This window comes from Triturus cristatus, chromosome 9 (genome assembly GCF_964204655.1).
Source record: "Triturus cristatus chromosome 9, aTriCri1.1, whole genome shotgun sequence".
In the NCBI taxonomy this organism is placed as follows: Eukaryota; Metazoa; Chordata; class Amphibia; order Caudata; family Salamandridae; genus Triturus; species Triturus cristatus.
The window spans coordinates 1,155,357,480-1,155,384,363 of NC_140592.1; the positions used below are offsets into that span (position 1 = coordinate 1,155,357,480).

The 26,884-nt window shown below is 43.1% G+C and overlaps 1 long non-coding RNA gene across 1 annotated transcript in view; it reads right to left on the bottom strand.

The window, feature by feature from the left end:
• Positions 1–792: 792 nt before the first annotated feature.
• LOC146799547 (uncharacterized) overlaps positions 793–26,884 on the bottom strand; it is a 131,339-nt gene continuing 105,247 nt past the window's right edge. Inside the window, exon 5 of the long non-coding RNA XR_014968940.1 lies at positions 793–7,995. This is a non-coding gene — a long non-coding RNA (uncharacterized LOC146799547). The remainder of the gene's footprint in view (positions 7,996–26,884) is intronic.

A 26,884-nucleotide genomic window follows, 5' to 3' on the forward strand; every position in this document is an offset into this window, starting at 1 on the left:
TTTATGTATGAAGAACGCTTTCTTACTCATCTCATGCCAATGAGGGAGCCATGCCAATGTGGGGATGGCAACCATTCCAAGCTGAGGCAATTCAAAACAGCGTATTTAATGAAATCTTTTCGGCATAATCACAGGATTCTAAACTGACAGAGCGGCTCCTCCCCTTAGGCGGAGGAGCGTCACCCCAATGCTCGGAGGTAGAAAAAGAAAATGATGACATCGTTATTATCATTTTATTTTTCACAGCTACGGGGCTGGTATAACAGCCTAGGGGGGAGGAGTGCTTTATGCACAATATGTGCGCATGATGGTTGGACGGCTCAACAGTCATGCACACTTAGAATGTTCTCCACCAGGCTGTAATACATAGCTTGGGTGGACAATATGCCCAGGCTCCAAACGACGGTGCTCAGACCACTCACAACTCTACTGACAACAGCGTTGTGATTGGCTTATGGGAGCCTTTGTGCTTCCTGCTTCGGAGACTCGCCAGGAACAGAAACAACGACTGAGAAGAGATGGCAGCCGCGAACAAAAAAGTATTTTTAAAATATTTTGGTTTTCTTCACCGCCTCACCACCCCCGTTCCCTGCCAGCCACCACTTTAAATTGATGTTATACTCTAAATCCCATTTAGCCAGGCTGTCCTCCCAGACAAACAAACGGCTATTATGTGGCCAACAGGACGGAGAGCTGTGGGTAAAACATGCGCCACAAGGTATGAAAGAGGAAAACAATAGATTGAAAAGATCAATACGTTTTGTCTACCAAAAAATGCAAGAGTCTTCAGACTGGTGTCTTAAGATTTTACTGTATGCTCATGACCTTTATTGCTGATTGATACCAACACACTGAAATACAATGTCTAGCAGTATAAGATGTGCTTAGTTATCGTCTATAGACAGTGATTACAGAAATGCAAATATTCACAAAACAACCAAAAGCGAAATTTCAGTGTATTCCTTGTAGCTGCCCATTAACTCTCATTGGCAAAAATGAAACCAATCAATTGTGTGCAAATCTATGTAAACTTTAACAAAACAGGTCCGCAAAGGTCATTCTAGCTTTTTGCAGGTGTCTTTAAAAAACGCCTGGAGACTTGTGCAATCAAGAACACAATCGTTCTCTGATACAAAGACCGACTTTGAGAGAACTTTAATCCTCTATGTCTCTCAAGCATGAAATGGAACCCAGAATAGTTGTTTTTACCACCTGTACATCTGTCAGAAAAACCCACCACCCTTTAACTTGCTACAGCAGTGTCGGCTGGGGTACTTGTTCTGTTTAAGATCAACAGGAAGACTGCAGTGAGTGCAGTCTACACATGCCGGAGACCACCTGGAAATCACACCGGCTTATACAGTTTCAGTGCCATGCTCCTGAACTTACAATATTTTATCCCACTTTCCCCACTGGAAAGCAGGACACTAAATATATAAAACAAATGTAATAAAAAAGTTAAATTCAAGCTATTGTATATTAGTTCATATTGCTTCATTAGTGTATAAATGCATATCTTATTCATTTACTCATTAATACCTATACATCACTACACATTTAATCATGCATAATTAGAGTCCTAGCTCTATGGGACAGTGGCTCTGCCTTTTCCACTCACTTCGCATTTCATCACAACTTCCTCAAAACACCTATGCAGTGGGAGAGAAGCAAAGTGTGCAACTCTCTCGCACTAAGAGGGTCCTGTGTTCCAACAGATACCAGGCCAGAGGGGTCTGTGTGCTTTGTGTACAATACTGTAAGGTTGGTGTGCAACATCCACCCTGCCCCCATCATATAAATTTGATCAAATGCACTTACACAGGCTGGAGAGGCTATTCATACTGGGAAATCGTCAGCCTACATTAAGAATGAACACCAGTCGTGATCGAGAGTTAACAGGAATCCTAAAAGGAGGCAAGCTCAGACTAGAATGGAAGACTCTCCAACCTGGTACTACTTACATCCTTCAGAGCACGGGGTCCCTACCTAACCGATAATTCTATTTTAGATCTAAAGGATTGCATCTTTAGTAAATATCCATAAACAGCAATCACACCATAAGAGGTATCTTGTTTTTTAGCCAACAGTTACGCCCTGGAGCCAACGTCCTACTGTTGGCAGCAGTTCCTGGTATACAGTGTGGATAAAACATCCCACTGTAGTTCTCGGAGGACAGCAGGCACCCTTTATGTCAAAAGATACCAGAAACAAAACCTCAACTCAAGAGACGTTCTCTCATCGAGTTGCGTCCTTTAAGCAATGTTAAGGTCAGTGCTTACGGGCTGGTTAGAAGAAATCAGATTCTGAAAAGATTCTTCACATTCAGTTTGGTTGGTCAAATCTGAGACAGAAGGTGCTAGCTATTGTATCAGATAGAGGTCTTCATAAATTCTAGAATTTGGGGATAGCAGTAAGCTAGGTCAACATTATTGCTGTCCGACTGGGCTAAAAAGAACAGGAACTGAGTGATGTATGCCATACTTACATGCCAACATTTGGGAGTAGTTATGATGATGATGATGATGATGATTTAGGACACAAATCAGGGGGATTTATTTTTTCCCATTAGCTTGTATGGACATAGCTGGAATAATAATTGTGAAAAATGTCAAATTAAGCTATATTAAAGTTGAAAATCTGGGTCGTTGATGTGGCTTCAGCACTTCCCAGTGACTGCTCTACAAGCTAAAACTAAGCAGACCGCATGAAAACCAGGCCATCTCTACCACTTGAAGTTTCCCTAAAAAAATGAGTAACAGGAACCATAAATACCACAGTAATGCTGTAAACCTGGACAAAGCCAGCCATTAACCAATGGTTCTAGTTTCCCTTCTTGATAGGACAAAGGTTCAATTAAGATATCAATGTTGTGAGTAGTGAACACGTTTATCAAACTCTAATGCATGCCGGTGGAGGACATCAGTTAGAGATCTACAGCAGGATTACATAACAATGCTTCAAACAATTTAAATATCAAGTTTTGAGGTAATTATTAAGATACAAGTACAAATATGTTTAAGTCCAAAGAGAAAGAACCACTTTTTTCCTCAGACCTTCATTGAGTTCTTTCGATTCTATTCTGTGATACTAAACTGGCAAACCTTGTTTTACTTTGGAAACACATTGGGGAATCTCCTGTGTTATTAAACAGATTTGTTAATCACTGCTCTGCATCCAGTTTGTGCTGAGCCATGGGCAACAAGAGGGCCACCTGTGAAGAAGTAGCAACTTTTTTTTTTTTTTACATAAGTCACAAAATATGATTATCAGGAGGCCAAACAAAATGGCAGAAATAAGCTCTACAAATGCTGTACGATCCAAAAATGTTCAGCAATTGAACGTTCTAGTAATCATGGACGCTCTACTCCACTGAGAGAGGGCAATGTTCCAAAGAAGGTTATATCACCATTTTCAACCGCTGCACAAAAGCCTTCTACATTAGGTTTGACAGATGCATGTTTCTCCCTTCTAATTACAAAGCAGCAACTGCAGCATCTAGTTGGACTACGGGGCACACGTTTACAACAGATCTATTTTGGAACTAAGGCACAAGAACTCTCATCCCTCTGGGCTTCTTGGCTGCACACCAACATACTGTACTAGACTGAACAGGGCTGATTGAGCTCCCTCATACATCTTAGACTGACTCAATCCGCCTTATATGAAGCTAGCGGACTGTCCCCTGCACACACCTCGCCACACCAAGCACCACAAATGCATTTGGTTATTACCTTTTGTTCTACTCTACAGTCTCGCTGAGACAATATATAGCGATCACATGCAAAACAGTTATTGCTACTAAACCTATACTATTTAATAATTCATGTTATGGCTTTGATTGCATCAGGTATTTTTCGTGTTCCTATATACTGTGCTATTTTGCATTCCTGTTTCAGAGGTATTTATTTTCTCTTTCATCTAATCTAGGCAACATATTTACTTTTTCTAGCACGGTTTTACTGAAATCAACTCTTCTATGAATATTACTACTACCACTACTACTTTCGTGCATTTTGAGTCAAACCCCGAGATGGACGCTCGAGGGCCATCCACAGACATGCTGGAAAAGACCCACCACCTCCATAAACGCATTTTAAAAATTATTTTAGATATATAACAGAGTGCAATTTGTTCACTTTAAAAACAGATTAGTGAATCATTCAGACCGTAGAAACAGACGTGTAAATCACTCATTCTTTAAAAAAATAAAAAATAAAAAAGCAAGCATTCATTCTTCTCTTGAAATAAAGTCACAACCAAGTCGAGGAATTACACATTTTCCCCTTAGGCGGATGGTTAACGGATAGGGTTCATGGAAACTGAAAGATGCAGTACCCTTTCAAGCAAAACACCTAACCGGACACATTCTTTCTTCTCTATCGCTTACTTTTCGGATTTCCTTTGTTTTAAAAAGCAGCATTACCCTTGTATGCAGATACGCTACGGTTACTGTAATCAGTTTAGAAGAAGCGTGAGGTAACTTCAAACAGTGATGAGCAAAGGACAGACAATCCTCTACTGGCGTGCTCTTTGTGTACTCTCAACTTCAACAGCTGCCAACCTTTGATGAGAGCATCACATTCTGCAGCCAAAGTCCCTCCGAAAAGGACACAGCAGTAGATTAACTACTTGTGGCCAGAAAGGAGGGGGAAACAGGAGCTAAAATGGCCGCTGGTTGCCTTCTGTCTCTAAGAGAAACGCCATCAAGCACCGCCTACCGTGGGAGAATAGGCAGTAGTCAGTTAACCTTCAGGATTGGTGAGTATTCATTGAAGGTAACAAATATTGTGTTTCTATTTGTTCACATGTATACAATATTTGTGCAAATGTAATCCGCTTCAGAAGAGAGCCCCTGAAGCTGGCGCTTTCTGCCTAAAATGTCAGCACCATCAGAAGTCACATGGAGAGCACATCTCTATTCCCTCACTCTTGCATGAAACGCTTGTTTGGAGGCAGTGCTTGCTGCAGTCATCGAAACAAACATTTGTTCTAATAAAGGCTTTGCAATTCGCTTTAGCCTATTTCAGATTAACTGAGCCATGTGTTGTCCAAAGAAATGAATGGTTGCTTTTTAACTTCAAAGGTACTGCACCTTCCTACTATATTATGGACACTTTCTCTCGCTCTTTCACGCTCATTTTTGTACAAATAGTTATTTTTTTGTCACTCTGAAATTGTAAAAATTACACCTAGGATATCATGCACTGGTCCTAACGTGGCACTATCTGCTACAAAGCACTAATGCTTATGGAACTATACACAATTCAAAATGGAAGACATTGGTGATTTTGTTGTTCTTAGACAACGTGTTACATCATTTGTCCACAAGTATTAAAATATATATGTACAAACATACTGATATATTGCACATGCCCGTCATAATTCTTTTTTTCCGCGGGAATGGGGTCAGATTAGCATGGATAAATTCTCAAGGGAAAGAAGAAAGCTTACACATTAACTTACACATTAAGTGCAGATGAAATGGCCACGAGTGTTCACGTTTAGAATAGTGTTAAATTTAGGATGCAAGGGCTTATGGGCTTGCTCACGAGCGCCCCAGGGGGTTCTGCAACACAACTGATTCAATTCCCTGTGCCATACTCTACACTGTCAGGGGGCAAGTAGCCACTTCTCTTACTGAACTACTGGAACGCTCACCAGTGGTTAAAGTGCCCGAACTTGCTTCACCATCTTTAATGGCAGAGGGACAGATTTCTGGCCTTAGAATCCCTGCAACATGAATGCCTGCTTTAAACAAAAACAAAAAAACATCGACTGAGACAAGCCCATGTGACTCAATCCAGTAAAGCATGCATAATTTGCACTTAGAAACAACTGGGTGGGCTAAATGCCAGATTTGGAAAGATTTCTAAATGGTACATCTACGACCAGTTGGACATTTTGGGGCTCACGTTCATAATTTAAGGAGAGGCATGGGCCTCCTGAAGGGTTTGGCTTAACCGACTCTCTACAAGACCATTTAATTGCTCACTCATAAAAATAGTGCTTCAAACCCTATTTAAGGGACCAGTAATGGCAACTACATAAATGATTTTTTCAGCACCTCAATCAGAACTGCAGATGCTTAAACTGAAGAACAGTGCAGATTATTCCCATAGAGAACTTTCTGACACCAAGCAGCTTTTTTGTTCTATGCAAATTCTTAGAATACAGTAACAGTAGCTTTTAGTGCTCTCTCCATTCCTGGTGATTGCAGTGCAGTGTGTTAGAGATATAGATGCATGAGGCCAGCAAAGCAAAGTTTCAGTTACAAAACATGGTCTAAAGGCAGGAGTACATCTTAAAAGCAATGATCAAGCCTCATGGTATCAGTCCGAATCCTGATTACGGGTTCAGGAGGGCAGATTTTTCCTACCAGGGGCCATTAACAATGCCATGCTGGGGTCCTGTATCTGTTCCTCGTCCTGGGCAATGGAGAAATTAGTTGATTCATGTCTTAAGAACTGCACTAACATTTTGGCTACAAAATAAGGATTGGAGCGGACTAGGTAGAAACACTCTGCAAGCACCCAGAAGGAGGTGACTCGCTTTGCTTACCCCTTTGCAGTGGAAGAGAAAAGAAAGAAAGCCATCTTTGTTCTTTCATTCATCTACCTTTCCCCAGATACTCAAAGATTATATTTAACTTATACAAAATCTGGATGCTAAACCTAGGTCTGGGCAATTTTAGTCTGCAGTCCTTTTGCAATGCAGCACAACCTCAACATACCTAGCTACCCTCTCTGGCCAGTGGTGATAGTTTACAGATTCTACAGCAGCTTACTGTGATTGAAGACACGAGGTGTGTTCATGTTTGCATCTGGAGTGCCACTGCCAGTGTGCCAACTCAAATGGGAAAATAATCCTATTTTATTCTATAACTCACAAAGTTACTCTCTGTCCAGATCTTCTCCAAGCCCACCCTTTACCTGCTTGTCATGGTTTTGCCCTTCAATTTTACATCTCTTGCTTGGTCTAAGCACTGAACTACAGTGACTGTGAGAGAAGTACAATGCATGCAAAATAAACCTCATGCATCACTGCAATCACATGAACCTGGTAAGATTTCCCAAAATCTTTTAAAGCAGGATCCACAACCAAAACGAATGACGCTTCTTCCACTACAAAGGGGATTAGTAACATCTCCAAAGCAACTTGTTGTATGCATTTGACACTTTTCAATCAGGGTGGTTCACATTAAGCATGAATGTCACTCGATTGGCCATCGTCCATGCCAGTCCAGCTTTCCCTGCAAAACAAACACAACTAAAAGAAACAATTATACTAATATTACTGTCTACGTAACAAATTTGCTTAGTTGAATTGTGCTAACTCGCCATCACACTGCACACACAAATTCTGACACATGATCAAAATATTGGTTTCTGTGCATACATTGCAAGCGCAGTGAAAGCAAGCCACTTGCAGACGCGGTTCTTCCTTCATCCTGAGCTACTTGCTCGGTTATGCTTTCCATGATCAGAGCTGAAGAGTGTGTCAGGTTGCCTTGTTGGTGATGTCCAAAATCACCAGCTTAGAGGAGCATCCAAGCAGACCGCTCCCATCATGCAGTTTCAGAACCTAGGCTGCTGTTCAGTGGGGTTACTGGATGGTCATATCGACATCAGAGAATGAATTACAACATTATGGGGGTGTGGATCACTTGTCGATCTTTAGATCCGAATTCAACATGCATATTTCGAGGTAGTCCAGGAAGGGTAATGGGTTTCAGTTGTTTCCTTTCTATTTGGTTAAGTGGAAAGGCTTTGACAGGGAGTGCCCAGCATTAGAGGGGCTGGAGGCACAGCAACATCTCATGGTCACATAGGCTTGTCTTCATAAGGAGATGACAGACCAGGGTCTCCTCAGGTGTATCCCAAGGTCTACAAGTATGGCTGCGTTCTCTGCCTCTGTGGTCCATGGAACCATGGCACTGCCGTAACTCACACACTGGGATAATCATGTGCTGCTCTGCAACGAACTGAGGCAATCAACCTAGAAAAAAAAATTATAAGGTAAGTATCAGGTAGGGAACATACTGCAAAGCCAGAAAAAAGGTTTCTGAACAAGTTGGACAACAGAAAAAAGCAAACCCAATATTGATGATTGCTGGTTAATAGAACAAACTAAACGCGGACAACTAATCCATTTCCAAGTTGTTCTCCAACCTATGTGCATTGTGTAAAAGCCACTCCTACATCTGTTTAAATCAAACACGTCAAAAATAACAATTAATCCTTTGTGAACAGTGGATAATATGAGGTATACCAATCACCCAACACACTAATCAATACAAAGCCGAACGCACAGTGGGGAATATAGCTGTCAACTCAAATAGTGTGCCAATCACGCAACGGTAATAGTAGAAATTGTACATCTCTATTAAAATAATTTACAACATTTTATCATGATTAAAAACAAGAATCACAAAAAAATCTGTTCGCATATATTTCATATCTACGTACAGAAAAAACAATACTAAAAACATAAAGCAAAGAAATTGCCACAGAGCTGAATATCAAAAATAAAACAAATAGGAGGAGTATTAAAAGACAATACACTTTGTCATCACAGAACCATATCCGTGTTCAAGAGGCATTAAGACTGAAACCCAATATATTGACAATATTAAATATCTATTGTGCCAGCCAACAACACAGATTATGTATCAAGGCGTCAACGCGTTTCGATGGTGTTGTCCTGGTTAGACCATCTTTATCAAGACCGTGAATTAACTCTCAAATGGTGTACATGAAGTCAATCAATGTAGTACACCTTCTGGATTGTACACGGTTGCTTGTAGGAGCACAAAAACAAATGCGTCCTATAGGATACGCTAGCTTGTAATCCCTTGTTGGTCTCACCCAAAGCTCTTAAAGATAGTCTTTCAAGTTTTAGACTGCAATTTTGCTGACCGATAGCTTTTTGAATTTGTACGTAGTGCGCAGTGCTTGCATCTGCGCTCCTCGAGCGTTTTGCATGCGGAAACTTCCTTGTTCTTTATTTAATTTCAACATTATTGGTTGGATTTGCCCCTGATTTTAGATTTTAGGCCCCTTACTTGCACTATAAAACTTATTTACTCACCGCTGTTGGGCGGGTCCACCTCCCGGTCTCATTTAGACGTCAGGCCGCCATCTTGGGAGTACTACGGGTCGAGCGTGGAGCTTGGACGCTCTAGCTGTCCTAAGGGGGATAGACGCTCAAAAGGGAGGTAAACTGTCCACTTCCCCTTGCTGACCGATAGCTTTTTGAATTTGTACGTAGTGCGAAGTGCTTGCATCTGCGCTCCTCGAGCGTTTTGCATGCGGAACTATTGGCCTTAGGCTTTTTAAAACTTCCTTGTTCTTTATTTAATTTCAACATTATTGGTTGGATTTGCCCCTGATTTTAGATTTTAGGCCCCTTACTTGCACTATAAAACTTATTTACTCACCGCTGTTGGGCGGGTCCACCTCCCGGTCTCATTTAGACGTCAGGCCGCCATCATGGGAGTACTACGGGTCGAGCGTGGAGCTTGGACGCTCTAGCTGTCCTAAGGGGGATAGACGCTCAAAAAGGGAGTCATGCCGTCGCGCAGAGGTTTTGCGTAGCGGGGTCGCCGGACTTCCGCCGGAGTTACGCCTGAGTTCAGCCCGTCTGCGCCCGTCCGCGCTGAGGACGTGCTGATGGGCGGGCTCGTTGCAGATATCCCTTATGATCCGCAGAGTACAATGATACAATACTCATTAGGTGAGCTGCTTACTTTAAGACCGCCGCCTCTTGCGTGCCACCTCGGTCTCTCTCCTGAGGACCTGAGATGTGTCTCAACATGCCGCTCGTGTGGGGAGGTACTGCTCCCTCCTAAAATAGTTGGGAAGTTTCCTCCTAACTTCTCAGCTGTACCGATCATTACTCAATCTAGAAGGTGCTTTCTGATTAACGCCAGGTCGCTCATTAAGAACAACATAGCGTTCCATGAGTTTGTGACCGACAGGCAACCTGACTGGGTATTTGTCACGGAAACATGGGCGTCTGACTCCTCCGGACATGACCTAATCTTGGCAATCCCCGAAGGCTTTACGATCCATAGACAGGATAGAGTAGGACGAAGAGGGGGAGGGCTGGCAATTTTGTGCAAAGCCCCACTCTCCTGTGTGACAAAATCGCTCTCAGAGCCCTCAGATTCCTTTGAGGCTATGTATTTTTGTATCTCGTCCTCTCCAACAGCCTCTTTTACTGGCATTCTTGTCTATAGACCGCCTGGTCCCAGAACTAGTTTTTGTTCCGATCTATTTCGAATTTTAGAACCATATTTTGGTAAATCGCAGATTACTATCCTCGGGGACTTAAACTTCCATTTGGACGATCTGGGAGTAAGAGATACATCTCAGCTGATTGAGTCACTAGGAGCGTGTGAGCTTAGCCAATTGGTGAAAAGCTCTACTCATCTGGCTGGCCATATATTAGATGGAGTTTTTACCAACGATTCTAGACTCTCAGCTGGCACTCCTATTCCCCTGATTTGGTCGGACCATCTGGCAGTGCCCCTGGAATTTACAATTCTGGCTGAAGAGCATCGTAGTTCTGCCACTAGTAATAGAGGTTGGAAAAGAAGTTATAAAAACATCACCACTGAAGCTCTCGCTCCTTTTATGAGAAGCGCGGGGGATCCGCTTACGCGAGATGTCGACGAGGCAGCCCAGGAACTCATTGATTCCATTACTGGAGCGGTTGATACGCTTGCGCCCGCCTCTTTACGATATGTAGCTCGGCGGAAACCCTCTGCACCTTGGTTCACAGAATCTTTAAGACTCCTTAGACAAACATGTAGAGCCAAGGAAAGGAAATGGCGTAAGTCATGGGATCCCTCTGATAGAGATGATCATAAACGGACTTTACGTACCTACAAAATTACTGTGATTAAAGAGAAACAGGACTATTGCTCCAATTTGACGGTTTCCCTTTCCTCGTCTAAAGAATTGTTCAAAATAGTTGATTCCTTATGCTCCCTTCAGACACCTGACCCAGTGGTGCACTCACAGGAGCTATGTAACAATATTTCTGATTTCTTCTATAAGAAAATCTCGGACATTCATGGGGACCTGGAAGCCCAAAGGAGCCTGTTAGATGATGGTTCCCTCTTGGACATTAAGGCCTCAGAATTTTGGCGTAAGGACTCTAATAAGTCACTTGTCCTTTTTCCGCCGCTCTCTCTTGAAGGTCTTAATGTCCTACTTGACAGAACTAAGTCTGCTTCTCCTGTGGACCCCTGTCCCTTAAAAGTCTTAAAGGAGTGCAGGGAGATCCTTTTGCCCCCATTGCTGGAAGTAATGAACGAGGCTTTAATCCAAGGTATTTTTCCCCTGGCTTGGAAAAAGGCTATAGTGAAGCCTCTTCTTAAAAAGTCTTCCCTCGATCCCGGAGTATTGAAGAATTTCAGACCGATTTCTTTGCTACCTGCCCCTGCAAAGTTGATGAAGCCCATCTTAACCGTCATCTATCCACCTTCCTTGATTCCTCTGAGTTCCTAGATCGTTCTCAGCATGGATTCCGAAAATCTCATAGCACTGAATCTGCTTTGACTATGGTGGTCAATAATATTCGTTGTAGGGTGGACTCTGGCCAGACGACCATTTTGGTCCTACCTGATCTCACCGCAGCGTTTGACACCCTGTCTCCCTCTATCCTAACTTCTAGGTTAAGGGAGGCAGGGGTGGCTGGCTCGGCCTTGGATCTCCTTGACTCTTTCTTACATTCTAGAGAGCAAAGAGTCATGCTGGGAGAGTTCCTCTCCCCTGCCAAATCTTTGCAATGCGGGGTGCCCCAAGGGTCTGCCTTAAGCCCTACTCTATTCAACAACTATGTGGCCCCCCCTTGCTAGATTAGTAAGATCTCAGGGGATGGAGGTAGTGTCGTATGCCGACGACACTCAAATCATGGTGTCCCTAGCACACTCTGTTAGCGCTTCCGCTGCTAGTTTTAGGTCATGTATGCAGATGGTGGCAGAGTGGATGGTCCTAAACTCATTAAAGCTTAATGCCGACAAAACAGAGGTCCTGGTTTTTGGTAAGGATCAGGACATCTGGTCTAATGATTGGTGGCCTACATCTCTAGGAACCTGCCCTTCCCCCTCCAAGTCGGCTCGAAATCTTGGTGTCATCTTTGATACTTCGTTGACCATGGATTTGCAGGTCAGCAGGACGGTATCTACCTGTTGGGGAGTCATTATGACCCTAAAAAAAAATTCTCCATTACCTTTCGCCATCGGCACGTAAGCAGACTGTGATTGCCCTTGTTGGTTCGAGGCTGGATTACTGTAATTCATTATACTCAGAGATTAATAAACATCTTATCCAGCGCCTCCAGGTTGTGCAAAATGCTGCTGCCAAATTCGTTTTGGCTCTCCCAAAAGATTCCTCCGCTACAGCTGCCAGGAAGGATCTTCACTGGCTCCCTATTCATCACAGGATTTCTTTTAAACTCCTATGCCTCACATACAGAGCCCTTCTCATCGGCCCCTCGGATGCTCTGGGGTCTTTGCTGACCCGTTACATTCCTAGTAGATATATTCGGTCCTCGGATGCTAATCAACTGGTAGTCCCCCGAACCAAGAAGGTTAGATGGGGTAGCAGAGCTTTTTCTGCCGTTGCCCCGTTACTTTGAAATTCACTTCCTATGGAGATTAAATCTCAACCCTCTTTGGTTCTTTTTAGGAAATCTCTTAAGACCTGGTACTTTGAGAAGGCCTACCAGTAAGTTCGTTTTATCCTATAGTCAGTATTTTTTGGTAGGCGCCTTGACGCCCATTGGGCTTAGTAGCGCTTTATAAGATTTGTTTCATTCATTCATTCATTCAATTAGTGTCGCTATATTCGCTTCCTTTTCCTTTTCTCCCTCACTCCCCATTGCTCCTACTAGAACGAGGAGAGGTAGCATAATACAAGCCATCCAATTTGGGCAGAAAGTGTAGAGCCAAATAATGACAGGAGAAGACCACTGGACATAGGAAGTCCAGATTGGTCACAAAGTTACAGAAACGGAGATAGGGTTGGGGAGGGGTGGAGTGAAAGATTTAGAATCAATCAGTTGCCTTACTAGAAATCAGATAACCATTTTGAGAGGACGCCAAAGGCCACAAACTCAGGCCATGGGATTGAGATCCGGTGCATACCATTACCTTGTAATGTCTTTTTGTTACTATTGAACTCAATCTTACAGATATTTTTCTCGTAAAATGCATCACTCCACCTACTGAGGTTTCCCAGTATTAGTATTTTTGGATCCATCTGGATCGTCCTCCCAGTCACTTTGACCAGTGTCCAGACTACCGGTTTCCAGTATATAAGTACCTCTCGGCAGTCCCAAATTACATGATAAAAGAAGCTTTTGGGGAGTCACACCTGTTGCATCCCAGGCTGGGAAGCATACCCATCTTTCATAACCTTTCAGGGCAATAATAACATATTTTAAAATATTTAAACTGCAGCAGACATAGGTGGGAGGAAATCGCTAGCATTCGAGCTGCCATCGTTGCCTCTGCCCAATCGTTGTCTTTCAACAGGCTCATATCTCTCTCCTATTTTCGCATAAATATCATCAGTGGGTCCAGTGACTTAACAAGCAATGAGCAAAATATTTGTGATACCCTTTTTACTCCCAGCTCCTCTATCACAATTTCCACCTCAAAGGGGTTATACGCAGTGAACCCAGTACTTCATTTGCAAATAAAAAAAATGTAAAGCGGGTTTAAAGTTTTTTTCCAGAAGCTCACAGCCAGCGATAATCGAATTTTGGGATGCCAAATATCAAGGATGCCTAGTCTTGATTCCACCTCAGGCCTTACAAACCATCCCTAGACACTCCCTGCCCGTTTTCTCGCATAGGTTCTTTTTCAACCTTGTGTTTTTAACTTTGTCACTGTTTTTTCAGTCTTTATCTTCTTCCACTTTTGGGTATTTTGCTCTAGATCAAAGTATATTGGGAAAAGTAAGCGCTGGTCTCCAAAATTGATCCCCCCCCAGCAACCACTGGTTCAAATTAAGCACTTCATGAACATACACTGCCTGATGGATCGCAAAGGACAGTGATTTATTTCCCCCCCAAAGAAATGCCAGTCAATATGTACCCATGTGCAACCAAAACAAAACTGGCTGCACTGAATAACTAATAGGAAATAAAGCGAAACGCTGCACAGTGGGAACTGAATCATTTACACCAAAGAATGAAAACCTAGATGTATATTAATGCAATGCCCTTGTCGCTCCTCCATGGACTCCAAGGAGCAATTAGGTTGCCTGCCTGTAACTAGTGCCTTCATGTAGGTTGCTGCTCCTACGACACCAAAACACTCCCCACATAGTTCAAGCGAAAACCAAAAGAATGTACAGATAATCAGTCATTACTTTGCAGGTTTTCACAATGGGAGTCATTGCATGGCAGCCACTACTTCAGGAGTACCTCACTTTGTATCTGTGTTGGTAAATTTATGAATATTTAATGTGGTATCAATATTTGTTTATATTCATTTGTTTTCGGGAAAAATATTAACTGTAAACCGTTTTTAAGCTAATGTGTATGACCAAAACCACGGACATGGTCGAAACGTGTCTTTTTGTCATGAAATAAGCTTTCATACCTGATCAGTGGGCTCGTGGAGTGGTGTTCGTTCTCGCTCACTACATTTCAAATATATATAATATCACATAAATAATGCATGTTGAGCGACATGTAAGAATTTTGGGATGCCAAATATCAAGGATGCCATGAAAGTAAGTGATTATATTGAGGAAGAAATGAGACAACTAATGGATAACAACACTTACAAACCTTTAGAAACTGATCCCACAGAAGACTTGAACAAAGAAATTAAGAACATGGTTGTAAGATACAGGAGCTTAAACCTCATTGATGAAACAACAGCAGATATACTTGTTCATCCCAAACCAAGACCTGGGAGATTTTATATGCTTAAAAGAATTTAACAAAATTAACAATCCTGGCCGTCCCATCATCTCTGGCAATGACACAGCCACTGAGAGACTATCTTTATTTGTCGACCTGCACCTCCAGCCCATTGTACAGGAACTTCCATCATTTGTTAAAGATACCAGTCACTTCCTTCAGATTATTGAAAAATTAAATCAAACCTACACATTTGATGATGATACTCTTCTGGCTACATTTGATGTTACATCATTATACACCAATATACCACATGAGGATGGGCTTATGGCACTATCTGAAGCTCTTAATAAAAGAACTGTAAAAAAGCCATCAACAAACGTGCTTACCAACTTTGCAAGAGTTATCCTTAAATCCAACAATTTTACATTCAATGGTAAACACTATCTGCAGATACAAGGGACTTCCATGGGCACTCGGATGGCTCCATCCTATGCAAATATCTTCATGGGCAAACTAGAGAACTGTATACTTGCTACTTCTAGCATCAAACCACTGGTATGGCTACGATACATTGATGACATTTATAATATGGAATGCAGGAAGTAGAACATTGATACGATTCACAGCTTATATCAACAATATCCATCCTACCATCAAATTTAACAGCAGCAATACTAAACAGAAGCCTCAGCTCCCTTTTCTGGATGTGCTACTCACCATTCATGAACACAAAATTACAACTGATCTGTACCACAAGCCTACAGATTCTCATTTGTACCTGAATTGGACTTCATGTCACCCACACCACACTAAACTGAGCATCATCTACAGCCAAGCATTCAGAAGAAGACACATCTGCAGCAATGAGGAAACCTGTAAAGACCATCTACAGGAGCTTGCTACATTATTTAAAAGGCGGGGCTATCCTCTGCATATCATACAGCAACATATTCACAAGTCTTTGCAGTTACCCAGAGAAGCACTTATTTGGAATACCAACGGCAGAAACAAAAGTGACAGAACTCCATTTGTAGCGGACTATCATCCATCAGCTCCCAACTACGGAAATATAATGCTAAACCCATTTCCCTTACTGTCCACTTGTGAAAAATTGCAAAAGGTTTTTCCAAAACCGCCAGTCATTGCTTACCGCAGAGCTCCAAATGTACGATCTCTTATTGCGAGAGCTGAACTCAAGCAAGCTGTAACAAATGCAGGGGTTCATTGCTGTGACTCTAAAAGGTGCATCACGTGTGAATATCTTTTACAATCATCATCTGTAACTAGTTCTGTTACGAGAAGGACCTATGCAATAAGGCAGCATCTTACATGTCGCTCAACATGCATTATTTATGTGATTCAGTGCCAACAGCAAAGCTGTAAAAAACAATATGTAGCCCAAACAGTGAATGACCTCCGTACATGATTCAGGAACCACAAATTGGCAATAATTAATAAGAAAATTGACCAGCCTGTAGCCAATCATTTTAACATTGTGGATCATTCACTATCAGATTTGAAGATTTTCCCTGTGGGACATGTTTCAAAGGAAGAACTACTGGACTCCAGGGAAAACTTCTGGATGTACCGTTTAAAATCACTGCATCCAGATGGACTGAACATTACTGACAACACAACCCGATTACTGCAAATCTCAAGAGCTCTCAGGACTGCACTGAGTCCACATTCCAAATGGAATCTTTACTCATGATGCTTTTTGAAAATTCAGCTGTGTCATCTGTGCAGCCACCCTGAGGAAGGCGGAAGCTGAAACGTTGGAGTGGAAATATATTTTTGTTCTTTGGTGAATCTATCTGAGTCACTTCTTTCTTGGAATATATATATATATATATATATATATATATATATATATATATATATATATATATAATAAAATTCACTGAAAAAAACATAGGTTTCACACATGTTATAGTTAGCTGGACATTTCACTCGTAAAAAACCATTGAAATTCCCCCGTTATAGTTAGTTCAGCTAAATATAACTCGCGCGACTGCAATCCACTGCTGATGACGTCACATATTACATCACTGTATTCACTAAGATACTGTTAATAAGTCAGTTATACAATTAATTTTACAAAAAAAACCATCCATTTAGACACTTATTTACCCATTTATTCTTCCATTAACCTTTAGATATACATATATAAAAAATATTTATTTTTCAGAAAGACACATTCACTGGATGATGTCATAAGTGATGTAATATGTGACGTCATCAGCAGTGGATTGCGGTCGCGCGAGTTATATTTAGCTGAACTAACTACAACAGGGGAATTTCAATGGTTTTTTACGAGTGAAATGTCCAGCTAACTATAACATGTGTGAAACCTATGGTTTTTTCAGTGAATTTGCAAGGTTTTTTAAATGCTAATTTCTAACTATAACGTGTGTGAAACCTATGTTTTTTTTAGTGAATTTGTAAGGTTTTTTAAATGCTAATTTATGTATGTATTATATTTTTTATATATTTATTTTACAATAAACTACCTATGTATATAGTTATCGATTGACTGTATCCTGTAATAGGGAATGGCTCAGCTCTTCTTTTTTTAATTTGGATAAAGTTGAACAGCATAGTTAATATCTTCTATAAACAGTTTAAAATGTTTCTTGTTTTTTTTTTAAGGGTTTTTCGCCATGCGCGCACCCCGCGATTTTTTGAAAAAAAAATAATTTTTTTTCACCCTTCGGGGTCCTTCAGGGACCCCCTGACAAAGGCTAGGGGGTCAGGAACTCTCTACCCTGCCCCCTTTTCACGTTCTCCACCTTTCTTTTTCACTGTCACACACAAAATGGCGTCCGACACTTCCTGATTTCGACCGATTCGAATGTTGACTGACATCTAACCACCAATCAGAATTACGCTCGCGCACATTTGGTGCACGCACGGTGCGTGCACGGTGCGCGCATATAGATATTTATGTACTTTTAACTGCAATTTTCTCAGGAACTACTGAACAGATTGACACCATATATGCAAAAGGCACATGCCTGACCTGAGGACTACCTCTTTGCCAAATTTCAAGTAATTCTGTTCAGCCGTTCGGGCTGTACCTTCGACTAAAGGTCCTATGGGAAAATGCATGGGGAAAACGTGTTTTGGGACCCCCCTTTTTTCTCAGCCCCCGCTTGACGAATCACCCCGAGACTTTCAGGGTAGGAGCTGAGCGGAGCGCCCCATTAGTTTTGAAAATTTCACGAAAATAAGTTAACCGGCGCCAAAGTTATTCAAAATAGAATTTCCAGATATCCTATGGGACCTCGGTCCTAACTATAACTATCTACTGGCGACCGCCAGTAGATTATATATATATATATATATAAAGAAAAGGGTGCCCCGAGGTAAGCCACACACACAGGAGGTAAGCGTAGATTCAGGGGGAGTAGGTAGAGTTCATCGCGTCCCCAACGCGTTTCGAGCAGGCGCTTATAATTAGAAATAAAGGAAGTGTTCTGGAACTCCGTCTCGCTGGTGGTTTGTAGAGCCGAACCCCTTGATGAAGAGCGCCTGCTCGAAACACGATGGACTCTGCCTACTCTCCCTGAATCTACACTTACCTCCTGTGTGTGCGGCTTACCTGGGGGCACCCTTTTCTTCATATTATATATATAAGCAATAATTAAAAAAAAGGTAAAGCTTAGTTATAGTTAGAAAAACATTTCCCCTCTATCAAAAAAAACTTAAAACTACCCAAACTTTAGAAGTTCTAAATTTATAGTTAGAATAATTTGAATGAGGGAGATCAATTTTAAATGAAAGTTACAAGTAGCGCACATCCATTCCTACTCTTTTCAGCTTGCTAACCAGACACCACTAACTATATATTGGAGTGGAGTGGAGTGACATACAGTGGAATACAGTGGAGTAACGTATAGTGGAATAGTGTACAGTGGAGTCATATAGACTGGAGTAGCGTACATTGGAGTGGGTAGAGTAACAGCATACAGGCGTACAGAGAAGTGGCACTTAATTGACTAGCATAGAATGCAATGGCATTGAGTGACAAGTAGTAGCATGAAGCGGCATACAGTGCAGTGGCATACTGAGAAATAGCATACAATGGAATGGTGTGTAGTGGAGTAAACTGAAGTGGCATGCAGAGGAGTGGCATACACTGAAGTGGAGTGGAGTTGCGCACAGTATGATAGCATGGAGTGGATTAGAGTGGCGTGGGTAGAATGGACTAGCGTATGGTGGAAAAGCGTACTGTGGAGTGGTGTAGACTGGAGTGGCGTACACTGTAATGGGTAGGGTGTAATACCATACAGTGGAATGGCGTACAGAGGAGTGGCATCCAATGGACTAGCGTAGATTGCAGTGGCGTTGAGTGACAAGCAGTAGCATGAAGTGCATACAGTGTAGCGGCATACAGTGAAACTGCATACAGTGGAGTAGAGTATACCACCTTGCGGCCACAGCCAACAAATGTGGAAGATGCTGCCAGATCATACACTCAATGAGTTGACTCAGCCTGTAAAAAACTAGACCCGGATGAACTCGTACATCCCAAACTAGCTTCACCAGCCTCACCATGGTACTCAGAAGAGCTCAGAAGTCAGAAACTAATCTGTAAACGGCTTGAAAGCAAGTGGCGTAAACAAATATACTATAGCAGAGAAAGAAGTCTACAAAGTCTCATCGTTTATAAACAAGCCGTTTTCAACGCAAAAAAGCTCTTATTTATAAATCAAATTAACATAGCAAAAAATTCCTCCCAAAAACTTTATAAAACCGTATCTAGGCTAGCGTCCCCAAGTCCACCTAGGGTCGAGGCAAGTCAAGAAATGCGTGAGGAGATTGCTAAGTTCTTCCAAAATAAGGTAGAAGTCATTTTTTTAGCCTTTAACCAACTCCCGCAAGGAGCTACAGGAAATAGGAGGACGGGTTCGAAGCAAGTCATAGGAGTATGTCCCACACTTGAGAAATTCGTCCCACTCTGTATCAATGACACAAAGATGCTACTGGGCTCTGTTAAGTCCGGTTCTCTCTATGACCCCTGCCCAATGACAGTGGCCGATTGCCACGACACTGACATTAATATTTAATGCCATGTTTGAATCAGGTGGTTTCCCTAGATTTTGGAAGAGGGCCTTGTGAGAAGGTAGGTTTCTGTTGCAGTAAACCGCCCCACCTTTTTTTTTTTAGCCAGACTACTGATGCTCTTTGACTTGATGTGCTCTGGTGCCCTGCCAATCAAGACCCCAGGGTCTGTGTTCTTTCCCCAAATCAATCAATCAATCAATCATAGCATTTGTAAAGGGCACTACATACCCGTGAGGGTGTCAAGGTGCCAAAAACAAAACCCAATTGACAGCTCTGGCCACAGGTAGGTCCGTGGTAAATGGAACCCCATGTACCCAGGGCACTGTGACCAGAGAAGGCTCCTAAGGGCTGCAGCACCAATTGTGCCGCCCTTAGAGGCCCTGTACCCTGGCACACACACTGCCTTTGCAGGCTGTGTGTCTTGGTGCAGAACAAAACAAAGAGACTACATGGCACACATCCCTGTGTGCCATGCCCACAACCCACTGCCCTGGCATAAATCAGTCACCCCTCTAGCTCGGTGCCCAATGCCAGTGGTGAGGGGACAGGTGCATGAGCCCTGTACCCCTACAGTGCCCAGGTCCATTCCTGGGCACTGTAAGTGCAGTGCTACCGTTAAGAGTATATGGTGCTGGGAGGTTGTCATTACGAACTCCACAGCACCATAATGGCTGCACTGAAGACTGGGAAGTTTGGTATCAAACTTCTCAGCACATTAAACCCACACTGATGCCAGTGTGGGATTTAATGTAAAATGCACGATAGAGGGCATCTTAGAGGTGCCCCCTGAAACTAACCCACAACCAGCGTCCTGACTGAGAGGCTACCTAGGCTGCCACACAGCAGACATGTTGATGGACCCCTGGGTCGAGCGCCATTCGCTCTTGTGGGCCTGCAACAACGTACATCCTGGGGCGTGGTGCTAGGCCTCCTCCCCCAAGATGGGCAGGGGAAGCTTCAAAGGCATGCCACCTTTGTGAGCTTCCCCAGACCACCTGCTGTACTCAGCAACTGGCACCCACCGGTTCTGACCCCCTCTCTGGCGGGGAGATTGGTGGGAAAACTAAAGTGAGGTAAAGGGGGTGTGCCAGCCTCTGCCAACCCCACCGCTCAGGTGGGGGAGGCGAGGTGAACCACAACTCCGGGCTCTTGCCATCTTGAGGATGGGGAGCCCTACCCAATCAGGACTAGGCTCCTGCCCCCTCCCACTGGAGAGTGGCAGGATAGGGGGTGTACCCACCCCAGGGAAGGGACCCATAGGTTCCTGTCCTTTACCTACCACGCCCCTAAATTTAGTATTTAGGGGCACCCTGAACCTTCCTTCCTCAGATCCCAATTCCGAAACTGCAAAGAAGAACATGAAGAAAGAAGACCTGCCGTGCAGCTGCTAACCAGAGGACGACACTAACTGACTTGGCCCCAGCCCTACCGGCCTGTCGACCCTTGAACCTGCTCCTGCTAAACCCCGGCGTCTCCAGTGGTCAGAAACCTCAAAAACCCAAGAGGACCGGACTGCCTTGCTCATCTAAAGACTGGGACTCCCACGAGCAGTGGTTCTGCTCAAACAGCAACCACCCCTGGTGCCAGCCAGGAACCGCGAATCCAGCACACACTGCACCCGCCGAGCCCGGTCTAACAAAGACCACGAGGACGTCCCCCCGGCGACTGTGACCAAGAATCCAGCACCAAAGGACCCTCCGGAAGACGCCTGCAGCCTCAACTCCAGTGAACCCCCCAACCATGACCAGCAGAGGGTAAGTTTTCGCCGACGCCAAAAGACACCCCTGCACCCGGTGCCCTGCGGCCCCCTGTGCCCAACTCCTGGGTGCCTACCTAACCTACAGCTTCCCAACTTACCTCTCGAAGTGGTGGTCGCACCCAAGGAATCTCCGTCCCAGAGCTTGCAGCCTTTGTTCGTCACGCAGCTTTCCCACTGAAATCCATTGAGCGCCCGACGGCTCAAAGGCACCCTGCACCCAGCCGCCCGAGTGCCCCTGGAAGTGCAGCAACTGTTCCATTCTACTTCCCCACTTGCCCTGTGTAAGTGACCAGGAGCTCTGCTCCCACAGCCGCGTGGCCTGCCTTCTAGCAGCCACCAACCAAAGGACCCCTGCCCGCCATAGGCTAACATTGGGCATACTCACTCAGCCCCCGGCTGCCTGTGCCGCTGAGAGTGTAACAACTGTAACAACCTGAACCTGGGAGATCCCCCCCAGAGTCTTGCCCCAGAACCTTAACTCTGCCAGTCGAGAACTTATCTGAAAGCCGATATCTTGCATTTTCTCCATAGGGTAACGTTGACTGGTTTTCACTTGGAATTTCTTTTAAGTGTCAAGTTTTGAAACTTTAAAATATTCACTAAAAGTCATCCGAACAACAAAAATGAAATTACTCACCTTTTACCAGGGGAGATCCCAGTGCCGGACCTCAGGGCCCAGCACTGACCAGAAAAAGTAATAGCAACTGTGATTTTCCAATAACCAAACTTTCCTCCATAGGATAGCATTGCCTGGTTTTTGCCAGAAATTCTTCTGTGTCGATTTTTGCAACATACAAATATTCCTTAAAAATCGCCTGTTTAACAAAAACGATTTCTGTCAACTGTTTTCAGGAAATGTCCCAGGGCTTAATCCAGGATCCAGCACGGAGTAAGAATAAGTAACTTACCTGCTAAGTGAATTTCCTCCCATAGGTTAACATTGGTGATTCTATGTTGAAAAGTTTTTAAGTGTCAACTTTTGAAATACAATAATATTCCTTAAAAATCATACCTTTAACCAAAACGCATTTACTCACCTGTTTTCAGGAAATGTCCCAGGGCTGAATCTAGGATCCAGCCCTGTGGTTAGAAAAGTAATCTAAAAAGTAATTAACTGCATTTTACTTAAAAAGCCCATTCAATTGAATGTACTATACTTGCAATGTGTTGCAATCTGCTTTATTAAACCTGTAAACAAAACCGGTACCAGTTATACTGCAATTCTGAACTGTGTTCAAACAAGACAATCACTACTGCAAAGTATTATATGCTTACCTGTACCAGGCTTGTTTGGTTCTAGAAATAAAAGCTATATATAAAACAATTGGCCTAGAGTTCAGTTCTTGAGTGTGTGAGACCATTTGCTGACTAGGTGTGTAAAACAAATGCTTTGCACTGTCCTCGGATACTGCCTTACTGCTCGACCAAGCTACCACTTTAGAGATTAAGGTTATATCTAACTTTAACCTCTGCCAAACCTCTGGGGACTATGGACTCTGTACACACTGAACCTTACTTTGGTGCAGTATATACAGAGGCACTTTCTTACAGGTCTCCATACTCCCACTTTTGAAAAATAATAATCTGGACCCTAAGGATCCAAACAACTATAGGCCCATCTCCCACCTCCCACTACCAGCAAAAGAAATGGAAAATGAAATAAACGCTCAGCTGAGTGCATTTCTCTATGAAAACAAGTTACTGGAGCCCACGCACTAATGTTTTCAGAATAGGGCACAGTACGGAGACTGCCTTGATAAAGTAAAAAATTAAGAAAGCCCTGGACCAAGGAGGTGAGGCGGCCGTCATTATGCTGGCCTTCGATACGGTCCATCATAACCTTTTGATGGAATGTCTGTCGGAGTCAAAGGAAAGGTGTGGGGGGTTGCTAAAAGCGTTTCTAACAGACAGGAAACAAACAGTGTGCTTAGGGAACTTCGACTCCAACCCTTTTCCCCCTATTATGTGGAGTTCTACAAGGATCATCCCTTAGCCCGATCCTTTTTAATGTGCATCTGGCACCCTTGGCGCCTTTGATCAGATCATATGGCTTTAGTCTACGTCGTATGCAGATGACACACAAATTGTTGTGTCACTACTACCAGGGCAAGAAGTAAGCATTAGCAAGAAATTCCAAGACTGTATGGGAGCACTCAAATCTTGGATGTTGAAAAATTGCCTGAAATTAAACTCAGGCAAAACCAAGGCCCCACGTTTGGAAACCAGGCTAATTTCTGGACCCCGTACTGGTGGCCAGCAGATCTGGGTGTCCTCCCCAAACCCACGAAGAAGGCAAAACATCTAGGTATTTGAACTTTGAGGACCAGATAAACGCTACAACCTCGGCAACCTTTCATTCCTTTAAACTGTTAAAAAAAGTCAAACCTTTCCTGTCAGAAGACAGTTTATGAACAGTCGTCTCATCCATTACCTTATCTCGACTGGACTACTGCAATGGGCTCTATTTAAACATCCTAGAGCGACATCTGAACAGATTGCAGATCCTGTAAAATGCAGCAGCAAGGCTGGTGACAGGCAGCCCCAAATTTGTATCGGTAGCCAAAGAAATTATAAGACTACATTGGCTGCCCATTAGGAAAAGGGGGCAATTTAAGTCACTTTGCATTTTCTTTAAGGCACTTCATGGTCAGGGTCCTGATTTTCTGACCCACCAGTTTTGATGGTATACACCCAAAAGAACCCGCTGCTCACTAGGAGCTAAATATGGGAGCGTACCACTCACGAAGAAAGCCTTGTTGGGTGGTGGTGGTGGTGAGAGGGGGGGGGGAGGGGTTTGGGAGAGAAGTTTCACTACATGTGCGGCCAAAGCACCGAATACCCTCCCTTGGAGTTTGATGGAATTCCACTAACCTCCTCGCTTTCAGGAACCAACTCAAGACCTGGCTTTTTAACTTATGTTTTCCCTCCAGCTACATTTGGTCACCAAGCTACCCTGAGTTGAGCCACTAGCGCCAGGACACCTCCGGGTAACTGTGCGCTCTACAAATATATTTACCTTAACATAACATACTAAAGTGGCATGCAGAGAAGTGGCATACACAAGTGGTGTATAGTTATGTACAGTTTAATAGCGTATACTGCAATAGTCTACAGTGGGGCAGAGAGTACTAGCATACAGTAGAGTGGTGTATGCTGGAGTGGTGTCCAATGGAACAGCGTGGAATGAAGTGGCGTAGAGTGGAGTGGAGTCTAGTCTAGTATAGTGGAGAGGCGTAGAGTGAAATAGCGTATAGTGGAGAGGAGTGGTGTACACTGGAATACCATAGAGTGGAGTGCATAGAGTGGAGTGGCGCACAGATATATGTGAAATTTAGATTATGATGTACAGTAACGCAAAACCGTAAACTGCCTTGCTTTTCCCCAGATTTACAATCAATGCAGGGCCACGCAATACAAATATATAGTCAGACCTTAGTCATATTTTGGGCCATTGTATACTGCGGTAACTTTGTGGTATACTGTGGCACAGGGGGATGACAAGCCAGTATATAATTGGGTAATGGCTGATTTTAGAAAATGAAAAGGCAGTCATATTGTATTTAATACACCTTGACAGTGTTGGGGCCTTAGATATAGGTAAGTAGTAGGTTTTGTTGTAGTTCTCCACCTACTAATTTATTAAAGAAGTGGTAATAGATAGTGAAATAATATATAGATATGTATATATATATATATTTTTTTTTTACATATTTTTAAATACGTTTATGGAATACTCTGATAGTACCTAATAAGAATCATTTCCTAAAACAATATGGTACTTATTTTTTGCTTTTTTTTTTAATTAAAAAAAGTGCTATATTTTAGGTTTTTCCGCAGTACTTTTTCTTTTTAACCGAATTAAAGGTGTTAATAATTGTAAATAAACTATGGAATATGCTACTTACCAGTATGCATCTGTTCTTGGCATGTAGAGCTGCAGAGTTGTACACTTAGCATAGATCGCCATCTGGTGTTGGGCCAGGATGTTTGCAGTTTGTTTTTGTTCTTTGGACAGTCTTTGGAAGTCACGAGTTCGGTGACTCCTCCTTCGGTCCGTACTGCGCATGGGCTTCGGCTCCATCCTCAGATTGTTTTTCGCCAACAGGGAAATGATGGAGCGTAGTAATAACAGTGAGAAACCCATGTGTGTTGTATCTAAATAAGATGGACTGGAACGGATACAGGTAGCCGGGGAGGCGAGTGGGCGTGTACAACTCTGCAGCTCTACATGCCAAGAACAGATGCATACTGGTAAGTAGCATATTCCGTTCGAGGCATATGAGCTGCAGATTGTACACTTAGCATAGATTATATAGCAGTACCCAACCTTAGCGGCGACCACCGGTATCCGTTGCAGCGGTTTGAAAAAGTGTCTTTAGTACAGCCTGGCCCACACTAGCTTGCTGCTTGGAATGCACATCTACACAGTAATGTTTTGTGAAGGTGTGCGGTGTTGACCATGTGGCTGCTTTGCAGATGTCATCTAAGGGTATGTTCCCTAGAAAAGCCATAGAAGCCCCTAACTTTCTAGTAGAGTGGGCTTTAGGTGGAACAGATAATGTTCTTTTTGCCTTTTGATAGCAAATTTGTATGCACTTTACAATCCACCTAGCTATCCCTGATTTAGAGATGGGGTTGCGTTTATGTGGTGGAGAGAAGGAAACGAACAATTGTTTAGTCTTCCTGAAAGGTTGCGTTCTTTGTATGTAGTACAGCAAAGCCCTCTTAACATCAAGTGTGTGTAAGGCCCTTTCTGCAACAGATTGAGGTTGCGAGAAAAAGACAGGTAATTCCACCGATTGATTGAGATGGAAGGGGGAAATGACCTTGGGCAGAAACTTCGGATTTGTACGAAGTATGACCTTGCTGTGATGTATTTGTAGGAAGGGTTCCTGTATAGTGAACGCTTGTATTTCACCAACCCTTCTAAGGGAAGTGATAGCTACGAGGAAAGCTGTTTTCCAGGTGAGGAACTGTAGCTCACATTTATGCATTGGTTCGAAGGGTGGACCCATTAGCCGTGTAAGAACTACATTTAGATTCCACACAGGGGAAGGTGGTGCCCTGGGAGGAATTACTCGTTTAAGGCCTTCCATAAAGGCTTTAATAGCGGGCACTCTGAACAGTGATAAATGCTGTCTGTTTTGTAGATAAGCAGCAATCGCTGCTAGG